This window comes from Ursus maritimus, unplaced genomic scaffold (genome assembly GCF_017311325.1).
Source record: "Ursus maritimus isolate PB19 unplaced genomic scaffold, ASM1731132v1 scaffold_22, whole genome shotgun sequence".
Classification (NCBI taxonomy): domain Eukaryota; kingdom Metazoa; phylum Chordata; class Mammalia; order Carnivora; family Ursidae; genus Ursus; species Ursus maritimus.
This window is the reverse complement of record NW_024424675.1, coordinates 7,551,237-7,558,810: the sequence shown is the minus strand read 5'-3', so window position 1 is coordinate 7,558,810 and position 7,574 is coordinate 7,551,237.

Here is a 7,574-nt window from a genome sequence, read left to right as displayed (position 1 = left end):
CTCGATCCCAGAACGCTGGGATCACGCCCTGAGCCGAAGGCAGACGCTTAACGACTGTGCTACCCAGGCGCCCCTGGCCAGAGATTTTGACCCTAACTCTGAAGAGAGCCTCACACGAGATCCAAAGCTCATCGCACCAGGAAGACAGAAGGCCTCTACGGACCGCCACAGGCACCCACCCGAGACTGAGGTCCTGTGGCTTCTACTCCATCTCTAAAAAAGTATGCATGAGTGTGGAATGCATGCTAATGAGACATTCATCCTGAATAGATGGCTAGAGTAGTGATTGCTTTAATTAATTAATTAATTAATTATTTTTTGGAGCGGGGGTGGGGCAGAGGGAGAGGGGGAGAGAGAGAGAATCTTGAGCAGGCTCCATGTGCTGAGTGCGGAGCCCCAGGCAGGGCTCGATCTCACCACCCCGAGAACACGACCTGAGCTGAAATCAAGAATCGGTGGCCCAACCGACGGAGCCACCCAGGCACCCCAGAGTATGTGATTTCTTACTGGCCACACTTGTGTTATGTTAAATAATCCTATAATAAATACAAGTAATTTTTATAAATCCAAGTAATTTGGGCTCCATTTGGTGGGTTCCCCATGTTATGGCGAAGCCAGTGGAATGACTGTAACGTGAATTGTTGTAGCCCTGAGACCCCTTGGGGTTTGTGTACATCACGTGGCCTGATGGCAAAGTGTTCTATTGTTTGTGTGGCCATATGCGTGTCACTGAACCTCTTGCCTCCCATGGAACTTTTCTACACGTGGGAATAAGAATGCCTTTGAGGATGAGAATAACTAATTGGGGGGGGTAATTATGAGGATTAAATTAAATGAGATACAGTATGTAAAATCACCCAGCACAGTACACAGTGGGTGTGTAATAAATGGTATATAAAATTAACTTCAAAATGAGAGGTTTTTAAGGCATTTTTGAAACGTTTCAAGAACTACAGCTCTTTTTTTTTTTTTTAAAGTGAATCAAAATGGTATCTTTAGCATCTATTCTTTCTAGAATACTTTTGTGTTCTTCCATGGCTTTCTTAAAGTTGTATGCAAGGCATACTGCAAATACTCAGCAGGAAGATACAAACACCCGTGCACACGTACACACACGCGAACCTTGACAAATGCTCTCTCTGATGTCTGGGATGGCACAGCTCCCCGGCCTTCATTATCAGGGGAATGTCTCTGGTGCTCTGTCAAAGAGACATTCAAGAAACACCTGGCAGGGCGCCTGGGTGGCTCAGTTGGTTAAGCAACTGCCTTAGGCTCAGGTCACGATCCTGGGGTCCCGGGATCGAGTCCCATATCGGGTTCCCTGCTCAGCAGGGAGTCTGCTTCTCCCTCTGGACCCCCATCTCGAGGCTCTCTCTCTCTCATTCTCTCTCTCAAATAAATAAAATCTTGAAAAAAAACCCACCTGGCAGAACAGAGTCCCCCCCCAGCTCTCTGACTTCCAGCCCTTCCCTCCCACATCCTCCTCTATCCCAGAGAATGTTGCATATGGCAGCCGGCCGTGGGATTCTCTGCGCTACGTGGTGCCCAGCCAAGCTGACGTGACTTGACTGCAGACCTGCCTTCTGAATGTTCGTGATTGTGAGATATGCTTGGGATGACTAATAAATAAGTGGCCGGGGGTCCTTTTGAGTAAAACCTTCGCAGTCCTACAGAAACTATGAACATTGACCTAATTATCGAGTCTATAGATCTGGAAGACACCTCATTTTCAGAGTACAAGCTTTTGAATTCCCTTTCTTGGCCACTTCCCTGGAACAAACATCAGCAAATGGCAAGAAAGGCCAATTTAAGGCAGGGCTTTGATTATCCCAGGAGAAGCGCTGGGAGCTCCTCCCTGCAAGTCAAGCTGCATATTCCTGCTAATAGCAATTCTTTTTGTTAAAAGGCATGCCTCTTGTCCGAGAGGCAAGTCGTTGGGAATGCTACTTTTCCTTTCTGCAAACCTATAAGAGAGGCAAATCAGAAGCCCCAGCAGATATTAAGATTGGAAACCTATCCTTTCCATTCCCGACCATGAATTTCTAAGACCCTTTCCTAACATGGCCTTGCAAGGTTTTTTCAGACTTGCTATGGGGACACGGAGTAACTGGGGTGATGGCTGGAATGTCAGGCCTCAAGTCGACTTGACCGGAAGCCTCCAAGGTATTGGGGCCCCAACTGCGTCTATGAGGACAGTTTGTGTGAAAAATATTTGAGTCACAGCTGACTTAGTTCATCGTTCGCGGTGTGGCTACATTCAGCAGCAGCTTTTTGTGTGGCCAAGTTTTAGAAACCCCCCGCGGATTTCATAAGCTTAGAAGGGAGAGAAGTCAGGGTGGCGCGGCCTTTAGCCTCCCCCACTCCTGACCCTGGAGGCACGGGGCATTTATTGCGGCTCGTGTGTATTGGCTGCAGAGACGCCTGTGCCCTCCTGGATCCGACTTAATACAGGGAGCGATGAAGCGGCTTCATGTCGTGTTTAAACAAAGCTCCGGAGGAAGTGGGGATTTCGGCTCCGAGTGGAGAGAAGAACGAAAAGCGAGCATCGGGAAGAAAATCTCATTTCCTCAACCATCAGCCTCATCTGTCTGAAAGGGCGAGGGAAAAAAGTAAGAGAGCCACTACGCAAGCTCCTGCGAGCGCGCGTTCTGTCCTTGAATACAGACCCGCGGAGGCCCGCGCGGTACAGGGTCTGCCTGCGGCCCCTGCAAATCCCCCCGAGATCAGGAATGTCATCGGAAAAACGGCCTATGGACCCGCACGCTGCAGCGATTCCGCCCTCTAACCCATCACTCACAAGGACAGAGAAGGCTCCCCAAGCTGTGATTTGAATATTTTGCTAAATGGAAATGACTTTCCTGTCACACGTGAGCAATCGTTTTAATCATTTCTTCGCCGAGCGTGCGCGGCGCTCAAGCGAGGGTGTTTGGGGGCGCGACCGACGCCTCACCCACCTTCCCTGCCTCTCATCTTCTTACCCTCCCTCCCCTTCTTCCTGTTTGCTTCCGCAGGGCAATTTATCTTGGCAAAAGCTTCAGTCGCGCTGGCAGTGTTAACCCCTTTGAGCAAATCTGTGTCAAGCTGGTGGGGGTTGGGGGGGGGAGTTCATGGGGGCTTTGAGATTTTCACAAACCAAAGGCAGAAAGCCTGAGGTGTCCATCCACCCACCTGGCTGGGCCCCAGTCACTCAGGAGTTCACGCTTCTTTCTTCTCTCCCCTGCCCCTTGTGACAAAACGATTTAAGGCTTTTTTTTTTTTTTTTCCTGCTCCTAGATCTTTCCTTGAGCCTTCTGTTACTACTAATGCCACACATGGATTAGCAGACAAACTTGAGCCTTGACTCCCAGGGGCCACAAGCAGACACCAGATCCAGCCTCAGTTAGGGCACGAGGGACAGTCAGCAGACAAGGGAGAGTGGGTCGGTTGGATAGACTTGCAGTGCTGGTCTGTCCTGCAGGAGAAGGCGACTCTAGGTGAGATGTGTCCCCCAGTCCCACTGTTACCTGAAGCAGGCAGATAAGAACCAGTATTTCCAAGCACCACCTGTAGACCAGTGTCTTGCATGAGGCTCCCCAGAAGCAGACCCTGACGTGAGGATTTGTGTACAGTGATTTATGGAAGTGTGACTTCCAGGGAAACAGGCAAGGGAGAAGGGCGGCAGGATAGGGAATGAGCTCGGCAAGGGTGTAACCTCCTGCAAGGCCCCACAGTGTCCAGCTCCTGCCTGATCCCACCGGGACTTCCAAGGGCAGTAGGGTACACCTCAGAGGCTGTCTGGACCCGTCAAGAAAGCTGAGCTTTCTTCTGGCCAGCCCATCGTTGATTAAGGGTTGCGGTGGGGCTGATCCAATCTCAGATTTCCTCCTTGATCAGCTTCCGTGGACCCTGAAACTTTGTGCTGTGCAAGTTAGCGGTAGTGGGAACTTCGGTGGGACCAGGGTGACACCCAGTGGTGAGCTTGGGATCTGGCACTCAGAGAGACATTTCCAAACTTAAGTCAGCAACCCCCGGTGTGAGCGTACTTTGTAGCGTTCAGAATCCTCAATGTCAGGGCCACCTCCTTGGGTGGACTCTCCAACCACACCCCTTCTTCCTTCCAACACGCACAGTCTTAAAATCTGCTTGTCACATGGCAATAGATAGGGGTAATAACCCACCTTTACTGCTGACCTGATAATAAATTCCACTGATCTGAAAATTCACACATTAGGGGAAGCTGACATTTCACTTTCAGACCCATTTTGTATGTTTCTCTGCAGAACTTATAGACTGTGTTTGTTGATTTAATTCATCTGTAGAAAAGCAGCAATAGCACCTCGAGCGGAGGGAGCAGAAGCCCCTCTAGGGGGCGCCATGGAGTAGCTGAAAGATAGAGGACTCAGTGTCCCAAATCCTTCACTTATAAAGCATGAGAGCAGGGATCTGCATCTAGACCGCCTGGCTTCAAGCTCACAAGCTGTGCATGACACCATGCTGAAATGAGAGTAAGAAAAAAGAATTGGTTTCTAACAGGGTGGTTTTCTACTGAAGGTGATTCTGACCTCATACCCCTGCCCCCTACTGGGAACATTTGACAATATCTAGGGACATTTTTTTTTCCCCTTGGGGGATAGAGGGGCAGAGGGAGAGGGAGAGAGGGAATCTGAAGCAAGCTCCACACCCAGGGCAGAGTCTAACGCGGGGTTAGATCTCATGACCCTGAAATCATGACTTGAGCCGAAATCAAGAGTCGGACACTCAACCAACTGAGCCACCAGGCGCCTGATACATTCTTTTTGTTTTTTTTTAAAGATTTTATTTATTTATTCGACAGAGATAGAGACAGCCAGCGAGAGAGGGAACACAAGCAGGGGGAGTGGGAGAGGAAGAAGCAGGCTCCTAGCAGAAGAGCCTGATGTGGGGCTCGATCCCATAATGCCGGGATCACGCCCTGAGCCGAAGGCAGACGCTTAACCGCTGTGCCACCCAGGCGCCCCGCCTGATACATTCTTGATTGTTACAACTGGAGGGAGGCACTCCTGGCATCTAGTGCGTAGAGGCCAGTGATGTTGCTAAACATGTTATCCTGGACGAGAGCGCCCCCAACCAAGAATGATCCAGACCTAAACGACAGTAATGTGCAGGTGGAGAAAGCTACTGTAAGGGGGGATATTAATCAGTAGGTGAATTTCGAATGAGTGACAAATGCTAGGAAGGCCTTAGCAATTATCTGGCTGTGTTTTTTTCGCTTTTTCATATATATATATGAAAAAAATATATATATATATTTTAAATTTTAAGTAATCTCTACCCTCAATGTGGGGCTCAAACTCACAACCCTGAGATCAAGAGTCACATGCTCTCTATGGACTGAGCCAGCCAGGCACCCTATTTCCTGAATTGTGATGAACCATCAGATGGATTATCCTGACGCACATACGCCACACCTTCTGGAGCTAGGAGAGCACAGAGAGAACCTCCATGTTGCAGTCAGCTTGTTACAAATGAGCATCAGCAATCCCCTTTCTTCATAATTTGAAACACGGTCCTTTTGCTCCATGCTCCAGCTGTGCATGGCCTTGCTCCTGATGTAACATTTCACCAAACGCCCTTCATCAGCTCGGGAGGGCTCGGGGCTAGTGAAGGGCTGACACATGATGGGGACTGAAGGCTATCTTGCATTTCTTCCTACAGCCCTTTCAGTCTCTTCTAAGAGATTGCTTAATTGCTTTTCAAACAGCTATCATGTCCTCCTAGCTTTACAGCTTCTTCCAGAAGATGATTACAATGTCCTATTATTTTTCAAGCAAAAATAGTGCTTCCTTAGCCCTCAGTAATGTATGCGCTGTCAATTTCAATAGCATCAGCTGTCTCTACCCGACATGAATCTCTTTTTCCCTTTATCCCCCCCCCTTTGCTATTGTCATCCTGTTTAACCTGTCTTGGGAGAGCTTCCTAAGCTCACAGATATATTTATGGAGTATCTGTGCATTTGTGGATACAATTGAGGGGGAGCAGAATATATCACCCCCAAATGGGCCAGTTGGCATATCAATTATTTTGAATTCAAGTTACTTAAGAAAGAGCCAGTGCAAGAAGGACACTTTGACCCTCCTCTGTCCCCCTGAAAGCGGGAAATAAATTCCCTATGTGAAGGATACCCTCCCTGCACCTGGAGGGGAGGAGGCACCCTGATCGCCAGAGATAGAGAATTCAGGGCAGGGAAGTCTGCATAAACAAGCCTGGCTACTGCCTCACCAACTAGCTACCCCAAACCCAAACCCCTTGGTTTTGTCAATTTTTCACAAATTATTGTTTCTTTGTTGGAAAGGCAAAAAGCTGCCAGCTTTGGTCACTTCTCTGAGTCCCACACCTCAATGAGTTTCTGTGTGTGTGAAATTAAATCTGTTTTTCTCCTGTTAATCTGATCTACGTCAATTCAATTATTATACCAGCCAAAGAACCTAGAAGGTAAGAAGGGAAATGTTTTCCTCCCCCACACAATTAAAATTGAAACACCATGCATTTAGCCTAATGTTGACATTTCTCATTCCTTGGAGCAAGAATTTACTTAAGCATTAATAACTATACATGTGATGTACTTTTCAGTGCATACTTCAGTTCCGAGAAGGGGAGAAAGATACCGTACAGCTCTCATCTATTAGAACTGTGGGTTTGTTTAAAAGAGATATGTAACTGGAGACCTAAAGCCTAATTGGAAATGTATTACTTTATCTCATACCTGAAGCCTAAAAGAACGTAGATTTTGGAATGAAGCCTGAATTTAACCCCTACTGTTATGGCTCACAACCTTGAATGGGGCTTGTGTGACCTTTTTTTTTTCTTTTTTAAGTTTCTAATGGATTTAAGTTTAAAAGAAAGAAAGAAAGAAGACATTTCTCTTCAAAACCTCCTGCCCTCATGTGACATAGTATTGGTTTTTTTTTTTTTTTTTTTTTTGTATTACATTTTTCAAAATGGACACTCTGAGCAACAGGAAGGTACGATGGCTAAAATACACACGAGGGCTTGGAATTTGGGTTTGGGTGCTCCAGATCCCACATTCCCGAGGCTCCTGACAAGGAAAGGACACCCACCAGGTGAAAGAACCAAGTGAGTTGTGAAATATCAGCTTAACTAACATTAGGCAAGCATCAGAAGATGCCCCCATCTCCTGACTTAGGGCTTCTGGGGCACAGGCTGGATGGAGAGTGTGGCTCAGACTGGCAGGTCTGCATAAGGTCTCCTGGCTGCTGCGGCTCTGCGTCTCAATCACCGGGGTCTGGGGCACAGGGTGCAACTAGCCACGGGACAAATAACAGATCCCACTCCAGTGTCGATGGAGAAGTTACCACAATAGAGAAGAAGAGCAGATGCTCTTGACACCTGGTCCAAGACACCTGCCTCTCTGCCTGATGGCCTTTGTAGTCCCTGGAGTTTGCTCTCCCCTTTCAAGGCAGTCTGGGAGTATGAGGGGATTAACACCTCCCGGGAGGAGCCCGTAGCCAATGATGGATGGGGATTGGCGTATAATATATCAGCACCCCCATCCTTGGAGGGGTTAACTCTTCGGTGGGTAGAGTCCACTGTCTCCC